The 24675-nt window shown below is 40.4% G+C and overlaps 1 protein-coding gene across 8 annotated transcripts in view; it reads left to right on the top strand.

The window, feature by feature from the left end:
- Positions 1 to 24675, top strand: part of LOC149306854 (homeobox protein PKNOX2) — a 262919-nt gene that overhangs the window by 75071 nt on the left and 163173 nt on the right. Inside the window, exon 4 of one of the 8 annotated variants that reach the window (XM_089537719.1) lies at positions 4389 to 4468. The exons of 5 other annotated variants lie outside the window; for them this stretch is intronic. The gene's annotated coding sequence lies outside the window, so the exon portion shown is untranslated. Of the gene's footprint in view, positions 1 to 4383; positions 4469 to 11983; positions 12073 to 24675 lie in introns of those variants that run through there. 2 more of the 8 variants (XM_089537720.1, XM_089537724.1) reach the window with 2 other exon arrangements.

Here is a 24675-nt window from a genome sequence, read left to right as displayed (position 1 = left end):
AAAGTTACTTAAATAATTATTTTCAGTTACTTGACATTTTTGCACAAAGAAAATGCTCTCTTATCTATCTTGGTGCCTTGACACTCAGATCAGGAGACAGTGAAGCAGCAGAAGCCACAGTAAAAGCCAGCGTTTGTACCATGTGATATTCCTTATCCCTAATTTAGTGAGGCTAGTGTACCATTATAACTGTAGAAGCAATTACATTACAGTGCAAGAGAATGTAGTTCTGATAATGAGGAACCCTGGTGGTGCAGTGAAGAGACCTGGTGGCACAGTGGTTAAATGCTGGTACTGCAGCCACTCACTCACAAATCACAATGTTGTGACTTCAATCCCAGCCAGAGGCTCAGAGTTGACTCAGTGTTGCATCCTTCTGAGGTTGTTAAAATGAGTACCTAGTTTGTTGGGGACAATTAACTTACACTTACCAACCACTTAGAGGCTGCTTAGTGTGGTATGAGGCGGTATATAAATGAAGCTGCTATTGAATTATACTTCCACTATTGGCAAAAATAATTCTTTATAAGTAAATATGTATTTGTATACAAAGGGATCTTGTAGCATCTTTGAGATTAATTGTGGGGAAAAGTTGTAGCATAAGCTTTTGTAGACTTGGGGGCAAAATAGACCGTCCCTTTGGAATGGTGTCCCACTGCCCCCTTCCTTGCTGGATCGGGGCTATGCCAACTGCACGCTGCAGCCCCAATCACTGAGGCCTGATCTGGTGCTTTGCCAGCGCTAAAAAGAATGGCAAACTGCTGCTCATTTTAGCGCTGGCAAAAAGGTGTTGTAGTGGTGGTGGCGACAGCTGCTTTTCAGCACTCTTTGGCACAACGTAACTAAATGTTGTGCCAGCATAGTGCTGTAACGCCCCCACCATGCAGTTGGGCACATGGCATGAAAATGCCATGCCCCCACACCGCTCCCACGCCAGGGCTTCAAGCCAGTCTGTTTAGCTGCTAAGTCTACTTCCTCAGATGCACAGGGCATTTGTATACTTGCTTATTTTTAATGAGAGCCAGTGGTATAGTGATTTGAACATTGGACTATGACTCCGGAGACCAGGGTTGCAATCCCTGCTCCTCTGTGCTAGCCCCATATGTTACCCTCACATCTGAAAAGGTTGTGCCTTTCTGCTTGTTCGAAACATAAATATCTCTTTGTATAGTAGGGAAATTAAGTCTGGAAATTTTAGTCAAAAAATTTACCTACAGAAACCTAATTCATCTTATCCATGGGTCAATATAAGTACAGTGCGCCCTTTTTTTATGCAGGGAGGGGTCTGTTCCGGACCCCCCCCCCGCATAAAAATAATGCGTATGCTCGAGCCCCATTGAAAATAATGAGGCTCATGCATGGTGCGTGCCCCATTAGTCTTAATGGGACGCGCTGCCCCTTGCGCCCCACGAGCTCCCTCATGGCTTTCAGCGTATGCTGAAAGCCACGTATGGTGCATCCACGTATGACGCAGGCGCACTGTACTGGAAGTACTATAGTTTAATTCTTATTTAAAAAGGAACTATCCCCTGATGAAAAGCAAAAATGTAATCTATCTTGGAAGCACTGATCCCCCTCTACGCTCTCTTCCATCCAGCCTTCAAGATTATCGCAAACAGTTATGCCAGCTGGAATTTTCTAAGTTCTTTGGCATTGTTTTCCTGTGCTTCATCCTTTAGATCCTTTGTTATATGCCCCTATGTTTTGCCCTTAATTTATCCGTAGATCATAACAAAATTCAAAATTATGGCCCCCAAACCTTATACATGAGGTCAACCTATAGTCAAGTATATACAGTATGTACTGTGAAGATTTTCTAAAAATCAAAATTAAAATTAACTGGTTGTGCCAGCCTTGGCCACTGCTATTCCGTAATGAGATATTGTTCTTTTTTGCTTAATTATGCAGCAAGCACTTCCACCTGACAAATTATGATGGGAATATATGTTTGTGCGCACGAGAGACATACACAACACACATGGAATGTGTTCCTTTTTGGTTGATATTTTTCCTTTCCCTCTCATCTAACATGCATTTCCCCCCATCATTTTATTTTTAATTGCAGATTGGTTGCAAAGGTAGAGACAATGAACTGCTAAGGGAATTCCCCAAAGACACCCCAATTATCCAGGCCTCCCATCCTTGTTTCCTGTGGGGTCAGGGTCACAAATGCCATTGCTGGAGGCCAGCACAGGAAGCAAGTGCCTCTTGCCTCGGATTGGCTGCCTTGTTTGTTTTTTCTGTTTCACAAGCCCTGAACTGGAGCCAGAGCTTGGCCCCAGCTTCTCTCACCCCCACAACCCTGGGCTGCATTCTGGGCTCCCAGCCAGATGTTTCTCACTAACGTAGATTCAATAAGGCTGGGGACTCTCCAAGTGTTGGGTTTCTGGCCACCTGTTGGGACAGCTTAAGCTGTATTTTTGAAAGTATTTGGTGGAGCCTGGAAATGGGCAGAGTTGCTTTTATTAGGCAAGCAAAGAATTTAGCTAGGTTTTGTGTGGCTGCTCTTCTTCTTTTAAATGAAGCATGCCATGGGAGGGAGAAGGAGACCCCTGCAACCCTAAGAACAAAGCCAGACATTCATGCAGCAAATGAGTGTGAGCATTTCTCGTCTCCATCCTCCAAAGGGAGGGGAAGATTATTTGGCACAATATGTGTGCAAATAGTGTGTATGTATGTGTGCCTTCAAGTTGCCTGTCAACTTATGGTGACCCCATGAATTTCATAGAGTTTTCTTAGGCAACAAAAACTCAGAGGTGGTTTTGCCAGTTCCTCTGGAATATGGCCTACAGTACCACATACAGAGTGCCCACGTCATATGGGGGTGCACTATACACAGCTTCCAGCTTAAGCAGAAGCCATGCTGCAATTAAAGCAATGGCACATGCGCTGCCTCGAGCCATGATCACGCACCCCATTGTTTCCAATGGGGTGCGAGCATACATGGATTTCCCCTTATGCGGGGGGATCCGGAATAGATCCCCCATGTAAGGAGAGGGCCCACTGTATTCATTGGTAGTCTCCTATCCATGTAATAACCAGGGCTGGCCTGCTTAGTTTCCAAGATCACATGAGATCTGGTGCCTTTAGGGTAAGGTAGGAGGCTATTAATTTCATACATTTTTGCCCTAATGCAGGTATGTGCATCAACACTAGCAATATCTTGTTTTATGCAGCAGATGAACAAACTTTGGAGGAAGACAACAAATGTGAAAAACTATCAATTTCATTTTCATTGCATTTTCCACAATCCCACAAACGTTGTCATCTTGTCCAAATTTCATGGCAATTTTGTTTTGTTTTGGACAGATAGACAGACAGTCAGATCAGGTTCTAAGACACCTCCCTTCCTTTATGGAAATTATTCATATTTTGGGACATTTCCTAGCACACAATTCTTAATGAGTAAATGTTAAGACGTTTTCCTCACTGACTTAATATGTGTATGTGTGTGCATTTTTCAAATGTACATACTTTTAGTCATTGATATTTAGTTGTTTATCGCTAAGACAAAAGAAAGAATATGGTGCTCATGGTTTCCTGTCTGTGATAAGAAACCAGAAGATATATGAATATTTTCATTAACAGACTAACAGACCACAAATCAGATAAATTTGTATATAAAGTCAACTAATATGAATTTTTGTATCACTGTTAATGAAGGTCAGATCCTTTTTGTGTGTGTGTGAGTGAGAGAGAGAGAGAGACAGGGATACAAGAGATCAGTCTAAATCTATATAAATTTGCATATGAGAGAAAAACAGATGTCCTAGAGCAGTGATGGTGAACCTATGGCACGCATGCCAGAGTTGTCACTCAGAGCCCTCTCTGTGGGCACATGTGCTGTCGCCCCAGCACAGAGTTTGCCAGAGTTTGTTACTAGAAAGCCAGAGGGACATGGCACTTTGCAGTAAATAAGTGGGTTTTGGGTTGCAGTTTGGGCACTCGGCCTCGAAAAGGTTCACCATCACTGACTTAGAGAAAGGAGTAGTCACTTCAACAAAGGTATTCCCCATTGACTTTCCTGCAGGAAATGATACTTCTTCTAAGATACTACTTACCGTCTGAAATTTAACTACTAGTTTTTAATTTTAATATTCTTTTAAATATGGCCAGCTGATTTTATTGGGGCACCTTTTCATCAATGTGTTTAACCAATTGATCCAACAAAATATTCCTAATGGCTGATTTTTAAAAACATTTGAATGGGTATGCGCATATGTATTTAGGTCTGTAATATTTAATTGCTTTTTAATCAGTTTAAAATTTTCTTAAAAGTAGTGCTAATTAATTAAGCAACACATTCTTTCAAAATCTTTTACAGTGCAGTCTTTCTAAAAATTCTTTATGCCAAAGAATAAGAGAAATATTCCTTCTTTCCAGCACAGGAGGGGACAATAGTTTTCTCGTGATGGATTTTACACCAGATATGTATGTTATCTGAAAATGACAACAGTATGCTTCAAAGGTATTACATTTGTTTGTTGTTGTTTTTGTGTGCCTTCAAGTCGTTTCCTACCTATGACACTCTATCATTGGGTTTTCTTGGCACGTTTCTTCAGAGGAGGTTTGCCATTGCCATCCTCTGAGGCTCTGAGAGTGTGACTTGCCTAAGGTCACTCAATGGGTTTACATGGCCAAGTCAGGATACAAATTGTGCCATTTATTTGATCAGTTGACAGAATCCTGTGTGTTTTTATTAGGGGTGGATGTGAAATTTGTCTTATTCTTGTAGAACAAGAACAAGCTTCATGGAGCAGCTGAACTAATTTATGTTTCCTAAATTAATGCACAAATCTGAATGCAGTTATCCCTCAGTTTTCACACTTCTCCAAAAAAAGATTTTGAAGCAGTTCTTTGGTTATTGTGTTTGTTTTACAAAATATCTACATTAGGGAAAATTGCATACAAAATCCATTAAAGTCTTTATGTACACCAAACTGCAAAGTGCAGCATATTTTTGTGGAGGCCTAACAGAGAAAAATAGAAGAAAACAATGCAATTCATTGCAAATAAAATGAACAGATACAGTCCACCAGCCCCATATGTACAAGGCAAGGACAAAATGGCATGTACATACATGGGAGCACATTGTCATTGAAATCAATGGGATTTGAAGTCCCATGATTTTTCCCATACACAGAGGGGGGTCTGGAAGAGATCCCCTGTATATACAAAGGGCCCACTGTATTTCTAATGTAAGGTCCACTGTGTCCACAGTGGCTTGCTACCTAGTAAGTGGGTTCAAGATTGCAGTCATAATGCATAAAATTAATAGCATTTTTCCAAAAATAGGCAATAGCCGTTGATTTTATTTAGAATTACGATTTCATGATGTGAGGTCTGTCATCTTGGTTAGAAAATGCCAGGTAAGAAGTAAACAAAATCCCTCTGGAAATGTTTTGTTGCTTTGTGTTTTTTTGAGTATGGGTGATTGCTCTTGAAATATATATTTAGCATTACAGATTTCTCTCCCTAAGCAACCTCACATACAGCACATGTCCCAGGAGCTAAACATAACTCCTGATCTTTCCTCATCAAGAGCCAAGGCTATCTACATTCAAGGAGTTTTTGATAGGCTGGTCGGGTTTTCATGCCTCATGCAATGATCCTAATGTTCATCTAAAATCCCAGTGCAATAAGTAATTCTCCTAATCCTCTGAAACTGATTTGCCTGCCTGCTGCCACTGAGATTCGAAGAGGCATCAAACTTCCTCAGCACATTTTATGCAAATATCAGTTGGAGGAATCTGGTGCAATGGCTGTAAAGACTGGTGTGCAGATGGAGACAAGTGTTCAGCACCTAGAAGTTATCTGAGATGTCTGCTACCTCTGGTAAGAAAAGGGGAGGAAGGCAAAAGCATAATTTTTGTAGGTTTTTCAGGCTCTGTGGCCATGTTCCAGAAGAGTTTATTCCTGACGTTTCACCAGCATCTGTGGCTGGCATCTACAGCTGATACTGTCTTTCGGAGATATATATTTCTCTGAAGGTGCTAGCCACAGATGCTGGCGAAACATCAGGAATAAACTCTTCTAGAACATGGCCACATAGCCTGAAAAACCCACAAAAAATTATGGATGCTGGCCATGAAAGCCTTCGACTTCACACTGAAAAGCATATTCTTTGCATCAAAAACATTGAAGAGCATTTCGAAGGGCAATGGTGATAGAATTTTTGATAGAGGTGATTGGAAATCCTGAGCATATTATAAACAGAGACCTTCTCAAGGCTTGGTGCATGTGCTTTGCATCAGCCAACTTTGCCTCTGCAGCAACCCTTTTCTTTCAGTGCTCAAACTTAAGCTTATAGCAGATGTTGATGCTCTTAAAAGTGGAAGAAGTTTCAATCATTCTTAACTTCCTTTTGCATTCTTACTTCTGAAGCTAATACCAGACATGATCTGGATTTTCTCCTCATATTATCTTCTGGGGCTTATCTCTTTTATCTATCTGGTGTTACCTCACTGCAATTTCTGTGAATTTTCAGTTGCTTGGAAAATATTCCTCTTTTCATGATGCTCTTGTGAAGAAGTTCTTGACAGGCTGAAAAAACCTTTTATCTGTGAATTTTCAGTTGCTTGGGTCTGACAGCAAGGTGAAGCTTGGAACTTCTCTTGGCCCAATGTCATGGGATGTTTTCTGAGCCCATGTCTGCCTGAGATGTCCATTTGCTTTCTTTGTAGACTACCTTCCTGATTGCCCTTGTGGTCACCAGATGGCCTGGAGAACTTTGTGCTCTTTGTATGGACTGTCTGTACCTGGACTTCCATCCCAATTGAGCTTTACTGAGGCTCAACATTACCTTTTTGTCTAAGATGCTGTCTGATTTTCATGTCAGCTAGGCTATTGTTCTCCCAGCTTTCATGCAAAATCCCTCTTCTGCCTTTGAGAGAAAGTTGCACTGTCTAGACATGCGGAGGGCTTTGGCCTTTTAACTCAACAGGGCTTTGGCTTTTGAGACTTCACAAAAACTCTTTATGTGCTACATTTTGATGAAGGAAGGACTGCCTGTTTTGTCTCAGTGTTTCTTGAAGCGGGTAGTGTCTTGTTTATGAATTGGCTTGGAAGGACCCTCCTGCTTGAATTCAAGCACATTCTGCATGGGCTGTTGCCGTGTTTTCTGCTTCCTTGGCCAGTGTATTGCTCAAAGATAGTTATCCAGCAGCAACTTGGTTGCAGCCAATGATTTTTATAACCCATTGCAGAGCAGACTCAAGGTTTTAAGCTGATACTGTCTTTCGGAGATCTATATTTTATTCTTCCATATCTTCACTCTAGTATTGACATTTCAGGACAATTGTGTCTTCTAAAAATTGGTTTTGTATTGTGATTGATGTTTCAGTTTAATTCTGTCTTCTGAAACTTTGTTATGGATTGATATTACCTTGTATGAGTAGGGTGTGTCATGCACATGTTTGATGTGTTGCACTGATTTGATGTTTAGTAAACTTCCGATTGGTTTGCAATAACATATCCACCTCCTACTTGTGCAGCTTGCTAGTCTGCCATCTACATGAGTCATAGAGACCACAAAAAAAGAAGGGCAAGTTGGATACCTGTAACTGAAGTTCTCCGAATGATCATCTGTGAGATTATCCAACCATGCTGATCTTCCTCTCATTATGTTCTGCCTGTCCATAGGATTTCTGCATCAGAGTCCATTGAACTGGTGGTTTCTATGGCAAGGTCCCTATATAGAGGTGCTAAAGGTGGGTGGGACTAGCACCAAAACCAAATTTCTCTAGAAGGTTCCAAAAGATGCACTGCGCAGGCAAAGAATAACCCATCTGTGTGAGTTGACAGAAGACCACTCAAAGATACAGGTACTGAAACTCATTGCAATGTAGGGAATTTGTCTTTTCGCCATCTAATATAGGCATGGACTAGGGAAAGAAAGAATATTTGTAAATATTCAAATATTGTCAATGTTTTATTATATTTTACTTTATTTAGTGTTGAGAAACCCTACTGGGAGGAATCCTAGCAAGAATCTTCTCAGTTCAGGATTTACTTTGCATAAAATTCACATGTGGTTATTTTGTGTAGAAAGTAGCATTTTCAGTGCAGGAAACAGCATTTTCTGCACTGGACACAACATTTCTAAGGAGAAATATTATTTCCTGCACAGTAAATTCTGCCTCCTGTGCAGAAAATCTTGTTATTGGGAAGCAACTCTGTGCAGAATGTGTACATAGGTGATTAGTACAAAAATAGCTTTTTCTGCACAGGAAATTTTTCCTGCACAGAAAATAAATGCTGTTTTATGTGTAAAACTACCTTGTGTGTATTTTGCACTATATAAATACTGAATTGGAAATAAGCTCTAAAAACTGTTTGGTTTGGAAGAATTTCTTGCGGCAGAAAGAAAAGGGCTAAATTACTGATCACTTCCTAAGGAACTTGGACTGGATGGCTCTTGAGGTCTCTTCCAGCTTTATGATTCTATGGTCCAAAACACACTGCAGATATAATCTAGTTTGAGACCGCTTTAAGTGCCCTGGCTCAGTGATAGGGAATCCTGTGAGTTGTAATTTATTGTGGCCCCAGAGTTCTGTGACAGAGAAGGCTAAATGTCTCACAAAACTACAGTTCCCAGTAGTTAAAGCACTCTCAGACTGGATTATTTCTGCTGTGTGTTTTAGATTCTAAAGTGTTCAAATTAATGTCTAAGTATATTTTGGTTGTCTTAACAATAGGATTATTAATAAAATTAAAATAAAAAACATAAATAAAAAAGTTATTGCCATATATCTAGTGAGACTTTCTGAAACCAATCAGAAGCAATGTTAGAGAGATCTCCAGCAATATTGTGAACTGGACCATACCCTTCTCTAGAACAGGCTGTGCAGTTAAACTGCAAGAGACAGATTCATTTTCTTGTTTCTGAAATGGTCTATCATATCAAGACCTACAAGTCCCGATGTTCAAGGGCTGCTTTTTTAGTAAGATTTCCAGGCCTCTGAGCAAGATTCTAATTCACTCACAGACTTGAGGCAACTCTAGACAATGCCATCTGTGCATCAGAGCACAGATACAAAATAATCAATATACCATTTGCTTTATATTTTGTTGTAAAACATGTGACACCAGAGCCTGAGGAAAAGGGAGAAGCTTCTAAATGTCTACTTCACAACATCCACATATCTTTCTAAGTGTCTTTGGAAATGATGCACCTGAAAAACAAACAAACAAAAAGCTCTGAAGTCTAGTTTTGGAAAAGAACATGAACTAACTCTATTTTATTCAATGAGATTTACATTGCATTGGTTTTCAGTTAAATGGACATAGCCCCAGAGATGTTTGTATCCTGCCATTGCAGTCAACTTCTTTAAAAGAAGTTTCAGCAAGCTAGTACTCATAAAAAAGTGCAGATGTTCTAGCATAGCAATAGAAATGAAGCTACTTAGCCATCTTTTCTATTAAGTATGAACATAGAACCATAGTGGTGTAGTGGTTTGAGTGTTGGACTATGACTCTGGGGAGCAGAGTTCAATTCCCTGCTCAGGGACTGTTGTTGTTGTTGTTGTTATTGTTGTCATTATTGTTTTTTAAATGTGACAAATACAGTTTATCATAAAACTAAAATATATTACTCTGATTTCAAAACTATTTTTTCCCATGGCTCATTAGATTTTATGTATGGGATAAGAGATTGCAGTATTAGGACTTTTTCACACGAGGGAAATTGGAAGGTTATCTGAGAGTCAATGCGGAGTCAATCATGGGGTTTAACGTTAATTCAAATGAGATCATCAAACAAACATTGAGCGCAATCCGGACGTATTCAAGGGGTTCACATTTTTTTCGCACTATCAAACGAGATCAAAGGGTATCCGGTGCCGATCTGAACGAAATGGTGAGTCATTCCAAAAATGAGTAAATTCAGTAGACTACCGAAATCTCAAATCCTGTTGCAATGCAAATTTGTAGTAAATTCTCATGTGGCTTGTTGTGAAATGTGTTTTCAGATCACTCCTGGATTCCCTTTGATTCCCATGATCCTCCTCCGCTTCCTTCTCCTCCACCTCCTATTCCTCCATCTCCTCCACACAAAGAGTGTGACTGCTGTGTGAGAGTGTAACTTTTGTGGGGGAAGATTGCCTCCAAGAGGGTGCTGAGGATCAGGAGGGCCTGGCTCACTCACCTGGGCTCCTCCGAGGCTGATGGTGGCACCACCATCAACAGCCTTTCCCCCAGACCTCCCCGAGGCCGGTGGCCGATTATGACGGGATTATGCCTTTTATTCTTGTCTTTCTCCCATCTGAAAATCTCCTAAGACTGCTGAGCAGTCTTCAGTCTTCAGCTGCAGACTCAGGGAATTGGTTTGTTTCTCTGAGTTTCTAGGTAAGGTGACAAATCTCACATCGAGCAGCAATAGATAAAGAGAAAATCTGGTTTTCGTGAGTGAGGTGGTATTAAAATCCTGAGCACCTATTTATACCCGTTCACAGCTGTCATCAGGGTTCAGTAGCTCAGCATGAATGTGTTCCTGTGTTGTGTTTATCTAATATCAACACATGAAAAGAACAAAAGCATGGAGAGGGGGCTCGGGAAAGAGACTTTTTTTGAGTACATGCACTCCTTGGGAAAAAGCAGGGAATGGAAGGCCAGCATTATGATTCATGGGCCTTCTTGCTGTACTAGCCCTGGCAGTTCTGGCACAAGACCTTAACTCCCCAAGGACTGGTCATGAGTCTTTCCTAGCTAGTGTGGCCTGGAAAAATGCCCATGTGTCATTTGTGCTGTAGGTAAGGTGGAATATGATATAAACGCTACCTACTGGATATAGTAGTAATTGGTGTAATGCTGGGTGCATTTTGTACCCTGTCCAGCTGCCAAGAATATCCTTATCCCAACTGTGGGTTTCTATATTACCTGGCTAGCTAGGTTTTACCTGGATTCTTGTGACTGTCAACTCTTTCCTCTTGTTTGATGATTGCTCATGGCCCATCTCTGGCACTTAGACTGTATGAGAAGAAGTTATCCAGGTTGACATCATTTTAACTGCCATGATTCAGTGCTATGAAATTCTAGGAATTGTAGTTTGTTGTGGCACAAGAGAGCTCTGATAGAGAAGACTAAATGTCTTACAAAACTACAGTTCCCAGAATCCCATCACATTGAGCCACTCCAGTTAAAGTGCTGTCAAACTAGATTATTTCTGTAATATGGATGCAGCATAAGTTGTCTTTAGGCTATGCTATTTTAGGTAGCTTAAAGTGGTCCTTTGCTTTGTCCTCACTACAATCCTGTAAAGATAGATAGGACAGAAAGACAGTGACTGACCCAATGGGTCATGGATAGACTGGGTCTTCATGATCATATTCCAATACTGTATGCCAGCCTTCTCCAACCTGGTGCCTCCAAATGTTTAGGATTTCATTTACTATCAGCTCTAGCCAGCATGGCTGGTAGTCCCTAAGGGTTGTAATCTAGAATGTCTGGAAGGCATCATGCCAAGGGAGGGTTCTCTGGCCATTTCTCCACAGTGTCTCTCATTTACATATTTTCAAAAGCATTCTGGTTTTCTTTGCATGCTTTAGCAATCCAAAAATACTTTCTGGAAATCCCTTTTGCTCAGGTGACACTTTGAGATGACAATATAAACCTCTATATATGTAGATACCTGGCAGAGCAAGGGTGGGAAACCTGTAGCTTCCTGGATGTTGATGAATGTCAGCTTCCAGCAGCATCACCATTGGTTGACTATCAGGGTCTGGTGGGAATTAAGTACAGAATAGTTTGAGGGAGACATAAGTCTCTAGGACACTTATGGAAGAAACATCTACATCCGTGCTTCTAAGGCTATCTGATGTGGTGGACTGGCATTTATTTATTTTTCTCAATGTGCCAGGGATTGGCATCATTGATGTGATTGTTGACTGCAATCATTTGTACAACCATTTCTATAAAAAGTTTTACTACAACCATTTCTTTCTTTCTTGAAAATGTAGCAGGGACTGGTTCAGGAGTGGCACCCGACTAGCACTGTTTTACATGAAAAGAAGTCCAGGTTCATCCTCACCATCTCCATTTACAATTGAGCTGATGTGACTACTGTTGGTGATTTGGGTAAGTGGCTGCCAGTCAGAGTAGACAAAACTGGACAATGCTAGGAAAAGGCAGCTTCTTAAGCTGTGTCAAGGGGAATCAGGACAGAAGACTGCGCACCACGGATGAGAATAAAAAAAATTTACATTCTTGGTGGCCCTAAAGTTTGAGCATGGTCCTTTAATTCTCCAAGTATACAGACCTGCCAAAATTTCTGCTCAAAATTTTGACCAATTTTGCTGGAGTAAATTAGGGGGAAATAGAGGCAAATCCAACAGTAAGCTGTTACCAAGCATCCACTCAGAGATTGCTAAGGCGGCTGCGCTGCCTTAGAATGTTCCCAAATATTTAAGGGTTAAACTTAGGAATGCTGAGTGCAGCAGAAAGGGCCCAGCGCTGGGGAAGAGGTTATGTGCTATTGGCGGAAAGGTGAAGAGGGCTTGATCTTTCCACTGTGCCCTCTGCTTCCTTAGAGTTGTTTGTATTGCATCCTGGTGGCTGGCATAACTGAGGGAAAACTGAACAAATTTCCATTCAGTGTAGCAGCTCAATAGCTATGTGTATGTGCTGTTTGTGGGAGGCAGTGTAGAAAGACACGAGGGGCCAGACTTTGGATTCTGTTTGTATATCTAGTAACAGAGACACAAACACACAACCCTGCCCTCTGTGCTGATTCTGGCATGCTTGATTCCAATGTTGTCCCAAAGATTAACGTGCACAGACCTGTAGAAAAGCGACAGCAGGGCCAAAACAAAGACATTTTCTGTATGGTTCCTAACTGTGTATCTAAACAGATGTCTTGGAAAGACTCCTTGGCGTTTAAAATTGTTAGCAGTGGTACATACTGAGTCAACATTCTCCCCTTACAGTTTTACATAGACACGTACCATTTTAATGTGAAATAAAAACAACTGGATGTAATACAATAGCTCTAAAGAATTATGGCAAATAGATAATTGATCGTTTGTCACTTCCAGCTTTATCTGATGAATTCTTTCTGCATCACCATTGATGATGGAGATTTCTTTGCTGGCAAACCAACATTATTTCTCTCCCCAGTCATAGGGAATAATTGATATTGAGCCACAATTTCTATTATGACCCTCCCTCACCCCAATGTCTAACAGAAAAGTTATTGCTACAGGTCAATGATATTCCCAGTATGTTTAAAGCTGAATACTGTAATGGACTTAATGGACTACTACAATAAAAGTGTTTTCCTTATAGAGGAGGGAGTTGTGATTAAATAGGGACAGAAAAATAAGTGAAGGCAATACTCATCACTCAGGTCCTCCAATCTTTACTTGGTTCTGTACAATTGATTCTTCTCCTGTTTTTGCTTGGACATTTAAAAAAAAAATCACCATGTACAAAATAGTGGAAGGGAAATCTGTCAGTTTTGGGTTTTTCCCACATTTAGATTTTTTTAAACACCAGGTTCTTTCTATCCCCAATATGAAGGAAGTGTGCAGATTTTGATAAATTTTCCCAACATAAACTGAAATTTTTCCAACATAAACCTCCCCTGTTGCAGCACCAAACTGAATTGTTCCAGCTATTTGCAGCATGGAGAGGGTTTATCTGTTAGGATCAGTTTCTCCCATGTCCAACTATGTTAAAGTTTCAAATTCCTTCTTCCTTGGCTGTTTTTTTTTAAATACCAAATTTTGTTAAATTTGAAATAAACTAAAACAAATTTTAAACTCGTTTCTAGTCCTAAATTGAGAAGCACTTTCAGCACAGCTAGAATTTTGCAAGCTATCCACAACATTGTGAATTACATGGGTGTATGTGAAGTTTCACTAAGATGCTTAGCTAGTCCCCTGGCAGCATATTTTCCATTACTTAAAATTTTGTGGAAGGAAGACAAAGCCTTCAAATTTTGCTTTAAATGTAGCATTTGGAAAAGTTCCTGCAACTCCCAGGATCTCTGAGTGGCTGACTGGGATTCTGGGAGATGTAATAGAAAAAAAAAGAACTTTTCCACTCCATAGTAGGACAATATCCAGAGGCACTTAAGGAATTCATTTCCATAAAGTGTATTCATGACCAAGAATACAAAGGGATCTTGTTGCACCTTTGAGACTAACTGAGAGAAAGAAGTTGTAGTACATACCCATCTTGTCACCTTTCCTTTGCAGATCTCTTTGCATACCAGCCATTCCTTGGTTATGCCAGAAAGTGTCAAAGTGGCGGAACAACTCTATATATCATCAGAAATTATTTATCTCACTTTTCCTAAGTTACCCTTTTCATTAAGCCCGGAGTGAGCTCTAAACATGAGGGTTTCAAGATTGTTACGGAGAGTTTTGTTTTGTTCCTGAGTAGAGTTAACATCATGGGAATCCTTTTCTGCTTTGTTAGCAGGAATCAGGAAAGAAGCGGAGCATGGCTCTGTACTGAGCGTATGTATGTTTTGAAAGACAATGGAGGAATCCGAAACAACGGTGCACTTCTCGTCTTTAAGCTGCAAGCACAGGCAGCTGCAAAGCTGACTTGTGGCTGAGCTTTTAAAAGGAGTTCTTTATCATCATTTTTGGCACCTTGGATAAAGATCCAAGTACAGACAGTGGCTCCTATCTCCTCCTCCTCCTCCTCCTCCTCTTCCTCCTCCTGGCAAACTGCTTCTCTAGGGGTCATCCTAGTGCTGAGATCTGAAGATCCAGTAAATAATCGAGTTCATTTCACTTTCCCTCCTCCTTCTCCCCCTCCTCTTCCTGTATGCGTTGAACACTTGCCACCCTGCTGTCTGTTTTTCCTTGCCAAGGTTCAGTTCTAATTATGTTGATTTTCTTCAGCCCACCCCCTCCTGGAAGCTTATTAGGGTGAATATTTTTATTTATTATCATTTCGCCCAACTCCTGCCAGCATTTCCAATTACTCTCGCCGCTTCCTTGTAATTGTCTTTCTGTAATGGCTCTGAAACAATTGCGCTAAATGAGGTGTCTCCGGCAAGATGAGAGTTTCACTTCATTAAAGGCTAATGTATTCTCAGCTCTGGCTCTGTGGGGCTGGCTTGGAAAGGAGGCATTTAAACAGCTTCTTTCTTCTTCTTCTTCTTTTTCTTTTTCTTCTCCTTCTTGTCCTTTTTTATTTTTTAGGAAGCAACTTTTAGTGACAGGCAGTGCTTTGTTTGCGCATGTGAGTGTTTGTGAGCATACATGCACACATTTTTGCATGAATGTTCTGGTTTTACAAGCATAAGAAAGGCAGCAGCAGGTTCTTGCTCAAGAATGTTATGGTCCCTTCTGTTTAGGGGTGGCTCACATACAGGAGAGAGCATATGTTTGCCCCACACACCCCCAGGCGAAGGTATGGTGCTTGGCTTTGGCGTGTGTGTGTGTGTTTTTAAAACAGTCTTTGGCTCATTCAGTTCTTTTGGCAGCTGCCTTGCAGGATTATTTATACAGCATATGAAGGAGATGACGCGAATGGACCCCCATTACTAAGCATTTTCTGTGCTGCGCACTGCCTGTGTTTACACAGTGGCAGTGGCTTAACTCAAAAGTGATTCGATGGCACTCAGTGTGTCCTTTATTTGTTGTGTGTGCTTATTTAAAATGTTTTATACACAGTTTCCAGACAGAAGCAGCCTCTCAAAAGTGATAATTTTAAAGCATGAATTAGAACACATGTGATCTTTGTATTCTCTTATCCTACCTTTGTTCTACCATGAAATGTAAGGACTCCCAGATGGTCTTCCGCTTAGCCACTGAGGAGCTCCAGACCTGTATAGTAGGAATGGCAGAGCGGAGTTCATTTTGTTCACATTTTAATACAAGTCACCCTAATTTCTACTTCCCAATTAATATACAGATTAGAATACAGTTATCCTCTTACTTTTGTCATTTTTACAAATTTCTCCATGCTTTTCTCTGACTTAAAAAAAAAACGCATTACAGTGTACATTTTAGAGAGAAATTATGTACAAATTATGTACGCGCTCAAGGAAAATGATTGCAAAAATGCATATGAGTTTTCATGCACAGAAAAAATACTTTAAAAATGTGTGTGCATTTTCAGGCACAGGGGGGGGGGGAAACCACACAAAATGAATGCAAATTTGTGTGCATGCAGAGGTCTAACAAGCCACAACCAGATGCAGAGATGGGGCAGATTGAACTTCAGTTTAAATTAGGGAAATTGTAGTATACAAAACTGGCCCATCCTAGTGCTTTAGTACCATTGGAGTTTATCAGACAAGGGGAATTGGAAGTATAATCCAATGGCAATCTGAACGCAATCGTGGGGTTTAATGTTATTGCGTGATAACCCACTACATGCAAATTTGGGCAATGGGAAGTCAGTCCGAACTCAATCATGGGGTTTCACATTATTCACTGCCACACGCAAATTCGGGCAATGGCATGCTATTTTCGGGCAATGGGAAGCCAGTTCGAATGCAATGCGTATTCATGTAATTGCGCGAAAGTAGCGACTTTAAGTGAATGCGTTCTGGCCCCACTTTCTTTTCATTCGAATTTAAGAGAAATTCCTCCCGTTTGATAAACACCATAATCTGCATCACTTTTGCCTCATTCTATACTCTGTACATTAAATTGTTTACTGTGGTGCATGATGGGCTTTCAGGTGGCTGTGTTTGGCTCCAGCATTACAAGTAGTATTTTGTTACTCCTTTAAAACCACTTCATGTTACAATTTGTTTTGTACTACTTACCATAAATTAGTAAGTCAATTCATAGTAAAGCGATATTCAGAGTTGGCCATGAAGTATCTCAAGCGTTAAGTTTACCCATGCATTCCAAAAACTTCCCATCTAAATCACTGTTGCTATTTGGTCCTATATTTCGTTGCTGAAAGAATTCCTTGTATAAACTTTACAGTGTTTTCAGCTCCAAGCAGGAATGTGTTTGTTTATGCAGAGATTTTAATCATTTGAAAGTTAATTTATGATGGATTTTAATAGCTGCTTTTTTATTATACAGTTGTCCTGCAATTCAAAGAAGAATGAAGGTGGTATAGGAGAGTTTTAAAGGAAAAATGTTACTTCTGCAATACTGTGCGAGTTTCTGTACTGGGGTCACATTTATCATGCTTTGCACAGCACTGGTTACCAGTATGTGACTGGGCTAGAATTAAAGCCTTTCTATTTAAAGTCCTGAACAGCTCACAACTGGTTATTTTTGTGAGTGTCCAGACCTTGGGAAAGTTTCTTTTTTCACATAGTGGCTGGGATTCTGGATTCTGGGAGTTGTAATCCACTTCTGGACTTTCCCAGGCTTTCAGATCATCTTAACCATGTAAGTTCTTGTTTGACTGCTACAGAGGCATTTACAAATGTGTTGCATGACCACAAGTTTTACCTTGTGAGCATTAAAATATATATTCAGTGTTTTGTATTTCCTGCAGCTTCCTGAAAATAAAGTGGTATGTAACAAAATAGTATATAAATTTCTACAGATAAAATTTAAAAAGTATGCATGCAGGTAATATACATATATGGAAAGAATTAAGTCAGGATGTGGCACTGAGGCTGCAGGTGAGCGGCTCATTTGTCTTAACAAAAACGGTTCAATCTGCCAATGGAAGGAAACAAGGAGATAGGCATTCTAGACTCTCTAGGAAGGGAGTTCCAGGGTCTAGAGGCAGCCACTCAAGTCCTCTCTTATGTCTCCACCAATTGTGCTTGCAGTAGTGGTGGGACTGGGAGAAAGACCTCTCCCGGTTATCTTAGGGCACAGGCAGGCTTATATGGAGAGAGAAGGGTTCCTAAATAGCCTGGACCATAGCCATATAGGACTTTATAGGTCATAATCACCAGCACTTTCACCTGTGCCCCAAAACAACCTGTCAGTTAGTGGAACTTGGTGTGCACATGTTTCCATGCTATTAGGACACCTTTCCACACATCAAGCAAATGTCTGAACCTGTCTCCAGAGGTCTACATGTTAGCTCAGTCATCTATAGTGAAATAGCTATGCACAAGTAGCTGCTTATCTTTCATGCAGTCAGGACTGCAATCACACTAGTGTCCAACTCACATGGAAGTGTGTGTTCATGCAACTTTTTCAATGCACACATGCAGTCAGCCATGCCAATAGCTGGAGATGAGGCCAGAAAATATAACTAGTGTTGAGGTCTATGACCAGGAGCACAACTGTGCTCCCCAGTAATCTTGAGAAAAGGATTTGTCATTGTGAAACAGATTTTTCACCTAAGAAACATTTTTTGCAACAATAAATTTATTTGGCTGACAAAATAGACACAAAAATGTGGGCATTTTTCATTATTTTAAGATATATCCACCAGGCAAGACCTTTTAAAAACTTGAAAAACTGATGATAAAGTCCTGCCTTGAATGGTTTTTTTCAGATGTATTAAGGAGGGTCTACAGACTTTAAAATGAGTATGATCAGGTGATATGATCATATTCAATTTTATTTGCAGAATGAGTAGCTTTGCCTGGGGTTGGAAGGAATAAACCCTCTGGGGAAAAATATTGTCTTCTTCTTTTTAAAAAGAGTAGGATAAAGTCATTGAATATGAGTTACAGGTTAGAGCTTTGGGAATTTTTAATTCATAAATGGGAGTATTACAACTGAGTTCTTCTTTTTGTCTGTGAAATGATGCAAGCTGTGGTTTACATATGCTCTGACTAGCATTTGATAAGTAATGATATAAGGCCCGTCTTACAAAATGTGCTCAATATTATTAATGGCTGTGCTGGTGTGTGTGTCTGTGTTTGTTTTAATATAAATTTTAACCTGGTTTTTATTTTTTATGATTTTTAAAAAGCCGCCTATAACAGCTCTATGCCTGCTGGGATTATTCAATTTGCATTCCGACACATCACTCTCAGCAATGTCTACACAGCAAGTGTTCCTGGTTTTGTTTTGTGCAGCTTCGATATGCAAAGATTACAGCATGATTACAGCGTGTTCACCTTAAGGTTATTTGCTGCTTTAAATGGTCTTTCTCTAGAAGTCAGTGAATGGTTTTCCAGACTGACCTCCCAAGTAGATTTATTTAGCGAGAGACAAAGCAGTGTGCTATTGTGGATTGACTAATAGTATGACTGCAGAAGGAGCAAGCAATAATTTCTCAGAATCTTTAAATCATTTTGAGGGGAAAGTGGTTCATTCTGGATGCATCTCCAGTGTATTGAGAGAAACTATCAAAGAAAGGATGAATATGTAGAACTAGTTCCACCATGGGTCATCCTATCAGTGAATGCTCAACACATCCCCACTTTAGGTAACAAACCATGAAATATACATTCCAAAACATTTCTATTGCATATAGAATCATAGAGTTGGAAGAGACCACAAAGGCCATCCACCCCTCTGCCATGCAGGAACTCACAATCACAGCACCCCTGACAGGTAGCTATCCAGCTTCTGTTCTCCAAAGAAGGAGACTCCACCATTCTCTAGAGTTGAAGAGTGTATTCCACTATTGAACTGCTCTTATTTTCAGGAAATGCCTCCTAATATATAGTAGTTTTCCTGTAGTTTGCACCAATTGCTCCATCTCCTGTTCTCTGGAGCAGCAGAAAACAAGCTTGCTCCAGCTTAATATGGCTCCTCTTCAAATACTTACATAGGGCTATCATATCACCTCTTAACCATCTCTTCTCCAGGCGAAACATACCCACCTCCCTAAGTCTCTCCCCATAAGGCATAGTTTCCAGACCCTTTACCATGTTACCTCCCGTCCTCTAGACATGCTCCAGCTTGTCAATATCTTTTTGAATTGTGGTGCCCACAATACTTCTATTGACGCAGCCTAAAATCACATTGGCTTTTCTAGCTGCTGCCTCATATTGCTGACTCATAAAATTAATGGTCCATTAAGATTCCTGGATGTTGTGAAGCCAGGTGTTACCCATCCTATACTTGTGCATTTCATTTTTTCTGCCTTACATTTCTCCCTGTAGAAACTTCTTTTGTTATTTCCGGCCCAGCTTTCTAATCTGTGAAAAAGTATCTGAAAAACTGCCAGTTTTCAAATACTATTCAAAGTTTGGGGCTTACTCTGTGCAAAGTTCACACGTGGTTTTTGTGCAGAAAATAGTATTTCTGTGCAGAAGATGCTGTTACCTGCACAGAAAAATGCTGTTTTGTGCATGAAAAAAATCATCTGCAAATAAGTCCCAAACTATGAAACTTTTATCCATCCAAGATTCTTTCCATGAGGATTTTGAGACAATTGAGAAAACTTTTTTGAAATGTTTTTCAACTATTTTCATATGTTTTGTCCATTCCTACTCCTAGATCTCATTGCCATACCTTAGACTTTTAATAATAATAATAATAACAATAACAATAATTTTACTGTTTTATTCTCTGCTCTGACCTTTCAGTAGTCCTTGTTGTCTGAAGTTAGTTTTGGGCACAGCCCCTGTACACCTCTTCTGCAGTGTCACACAGTTGGCATTTTTCAGAGGATTCAAGCCATTACAATCACATTCATGTTCCTAGTTTATTCTAAAAAAATATGAAATTGAACAACTCTGTGCTTTACATAAATTTTCTGCCTAATGTTTCCACCTATTGCATGTTGCTGAAGACCTTACTCTGTTTCAGGTTATATTTATTATTCTGCAAGAATCTGTCTGACTGACTGAGACTTACCTTTTGTGGGAGGCAACAGGGAGCACTAGTGTTTCCATGAATGCTGATTCATGGAAACACTAGTGCTCCCTGTTGCCTCCCACATTAACAAATATCTATGTTTGGTTGACTCAATGGGACTACTGTGCTTGGGGCTACTTATTGGATTTAAGGCATGTGGCCCAGCAGATGTTGTAGTGCCTATTTCCTAGCATTCATTACTAGTATCTATCCTTAGTAGGGCTGGTAAGAGTTCTAGATTAACAAAACCAGAAGGACCACACGATTCTCATCCCTAATTTAGGCCGAGGAGTTTTCCTCTGCAAGCAGTGCTCCTTTGCATAGCTACCAGCACAGACTATGTTGCTTGGAACTGGGAGGCAGCTCAGGCTCCTCTTTTAGCTCTAGAGCAAAAATCTCAGCAGGACAAATCCCTTCTGTGGGATTTCCTGGCATGATGTTTAGCATCTTTGTCCAGTCTGTTCATGCAGTCTGCCCAGAAAGTTATATTATTCTTTGAAGAAAATTATTGTAGTAGGGGCATGAATACAAAGGGTTGTATTTCAGGTCTCCACCCATTTTGTGGCATGCATGAAATGATGTGTTTTCTTCATTCTGCATGCCTTTGCATTCATGTACATGCTGACATGTATACTAGAAACTAGATGCAACCATTTCCCCTTGTTACCCCAGAGACAGTGCTCAGATCACTGTGGCGTGCCTCACTCACCTTTTACAGTGGCCTCCTTAGCTACTGTTTTTAGATTTAAAATAAAATTAAGGGAAGTCAGGGACACAGGGTCTGTTACATTACAGTCCCCTCAAGCTTTCCTCCCATAATTGGAGTATTAAATTGCAACTTCTAAGAGATTGAGGGGAGGGAACTGGACATTGAAGGATGATAAATTCTAGTGCCTCTGGCCAGGAAAATGTAAATAAAGCATTGCTAAAAGGTGAAACCAGGGGCAGTTCCATAGCAAGGAGGTGCAACAGAAAATAAGGATGGTGCCTAGTAAATACGTACAGTTAGAGCATATGATGTTCAACCATTAACACCTCATTTCGCACAGCATTTCAGAACATTTTGTGGGATGTCTCTGAACACCTCATAATCTGATAATGGAAGAGAAAGGGGGGGAGGATGAAATAGGACTGAAGAGGCTGCTGAAAGACATCATTAGGGGCCTAAAGTAAACCTATCCACACACACACGCACAATTATACATATCACTGCAGTCCTGATGCTAACATAAAGGCCATAATACCCCATAAAGAAGCCAGCCTCACTTCTGAAGGATCCAATTAGTAGGAAGTGAAGTTATACCATTTCTGCCTGATGCATTGTGAATCATGCTTGTAAGATTTAAGAGCATTAGTGGCGTAAAAATGAAGTCCACCAAATGTAAAAATAAAAATAATACAGGGCATAACCACTGTATTGACAGTAGACAAAAATATAGCAGATCCATATAATTCTAGCAAATTCAGGGCAAGACAACAAAACTAAAGCACTGAGTTAATAAAGTCAACAGTTCATGGCTAATCTACTCTTTGCCTCAACCTTTAATATTTTCCTGGTCGCCCTGAGCAGATGACACTTCTGTTGGAGGATCCTATTCCTTCAGATGTCAGAGCCAAAAACTGAGACTGGAGGTGGGTCCTTGTGATATCACAGGTTAGAGCAAAGCAGGGTTGATGTAACGTCCTGCAGGCAAGACAGGCAAATGTTTGGAGATGATGCAGAGCTGCTTCTGGGCCAGCAGACTGGGGAAATGGCCACAAGGGGAATCCATTTAAAGCTTGGCTAACTAGATAATATGGCAATGCAATAAGTGGTATTTCTGATGGCGATGCAAGTGATAGAATTCAGCCAGTAGCTGCACTAGTTGCCACTCTTCCCTCTTTTTGCACCCAACAAAGCCTTACTTGCAGCATGCATGACATGTAGAAAACTTCTTCAGGACTTCTGTCCCTGATGATGTTTGTGGAAAGATCATTGCTACCCCACTATTGTTTTTTAAAAAACTGTGTGTAAAGGTTGTACAACAAGAAAGACTCCACTTCATGCCTTGTTCCAGATGGCATGATAGATCCAATGCATTCCCTCACTGGGTCTGTTCCCAAGCCCTCTCCTTAATCCTGTGTTTTTGATGGGAGGAGTTGGCAACACAGCATGCATACAAATACTTTCACATTGAACCCTGGAATCAACTGGGAATGGAGCTGGGAGTCTGAGCTTTAAGGCAGGGTGGGTAAACAGCAGCCCATGGTACATTAATGCCTTGTAATACGACTCCAAGATTGCGAGGTTAACAATTTTGCCATGTTATTTTTTGTCCTTACCTTTTTGTATATAAAACAACAACAATCCTTAAGTAGGTGGGTATAGTCATTTTTTTCAAAACAGAAAGTAACAGGATCATGAAAATAATAACATTAATGACAACAATGACAACAAAATAATAATTTCATTTATATACCTTCTTTTCCCCAATATTATGGCTGCAAGGCAATTTACAAATGATTAAAACCTGAAGAGTGGGGCAGCATCAAAGGAGGGGAGCAACCAAATTGTTTCTTAAAATAGTTTAAGGTTGTGAAACATATGAATGATGTATGCTTTGTTAGGTATGGCCACAGGACCAAAAAGCACATTTTTCTACATGCTCACTTTGGCTTGAGGTCCAGGCAGGACTGAACACTGGGAAGCGTTCTCAGCATAGGCTAGAAACACAGTCAGATAAAAGCTGCTTTCCCTCCAGCTAAGGCACTTTTGATAGTCATAATAAGCATCCCTTCTAGGGGTAAAAAAAGAAAAGAAAAGATCTGCCAGAATATATCCAAACAGAAGAGAAGGCCATTTGCCCGAGAATGCAGCCAACTTGAATCCACTCAAAGGGCCTGAAACAATTCCAGATGTCTGTGCAAGATAATTTCTCCATATCTTGATTTGGATTAGGGTTGGTGGTATTATTAAACATACTGGTTGCCAGGCAAATCCCACCACCCTGCAAGCACTCTTGAAGGCTAGGCCTGAATATTTATGTTATATGGGAGCAGAATCGCGCTGTCTTATCTCGTGTCCATTTTTCTTGGCCTGCTGATTATCAGAGTGTTGAATCCATGAGTTCTTTTCTGAATCATATTCCCAGCCAGAGGAAATAGCCCACACTGCTGGGAAGTAAGCTGCTTTTAAATTTTTGTTCCATCACATTAGATTAACACTATTTTGTCCTTTTGCACTCTGTCTCATTGTTCTGTGCATGGCTGAGATTTGATGCTTTCTTCATTTTTATTTTGTTTTGCTTGGCAAAAAGATGGAGGATCTAAGTCAATATAAAGCTTATTGGACTTTCCTCTGGCTTGCACAAACCACTTGGCGGCCCATTATTCTTGGAGACAGAAAGGAAGCAGAGCTTGGGAAGATCTTCTTTTAAGAAGAATGAAAATAATGACATACTGAAGCTATCCACAACTGTATAGTGGAAGAATTGTGCTCTACACCCCATAAATATGGAAAGGAAATTTACAGGCTTAGAAAGGAAGTTGTTGTTCTATGTAATACTGTCGTTGTTGATGATGATGAGAACACCAACTTGGGGATGAAAGAGATTTGGTTTTAGCATAGTGGAGAAAGTTGCGACCAGATGAGTTGTGTGCCTGCATCATTTGTTTTCCAGGTTCCAAATGTCGATGGTCAAGGCTCCTGCTCTTGTTTCTTATGACTTAGTTAGAGGGTCCTTCAGGCTATGGACGCCTTCAAACAGAGAACGGTCTTTTGTGATGTGTTTTAAGCATTTTAAGACTTCTCCCAAATCTGCTGTTTCATCTGTTTCATAGCAGGGAGTTGGACTGGGTGGCCCTTGTGAACTCTTCCACTCTATGAGTCTATGATCTATAAGTGGAGAGTGCATACATTTTGGCTACACTGTGCCTGTTTATAAGATCCATGCATGGTAAATGCAATTTTGTTGGGTTTCCCCCCCCATGTTATACATATCACAGCTGAGGAAACTATTCAGATAAGAGTGCTGCTGAGTCTGTGAAACTG

The sequence above is a fragment of the Sceloporus occidentalis genome, unplaced genomic scaffold (genome assembly GCF_023333645.1).
Source record: "Sceloporus occidentalis isolate IW3139 unplaced genomic scaffold, rSceOcc1.0.p SCAF_9, whole genome shotgun sequence".
In the NCBI taxonomy this organism is placed as follows: domain Eukaryota; kingdom Metazoa; phylum Chordata; class Lepidosauria; order Squamata; family Phrynosomatidae; genus Sceloporus; species Sceloporus occidentalis.
The sequence above is the reverse complement of the archived record's forward strand: the minus strand, read 5'-3'. Positions and strand labels throughout refer to the sequence as shown.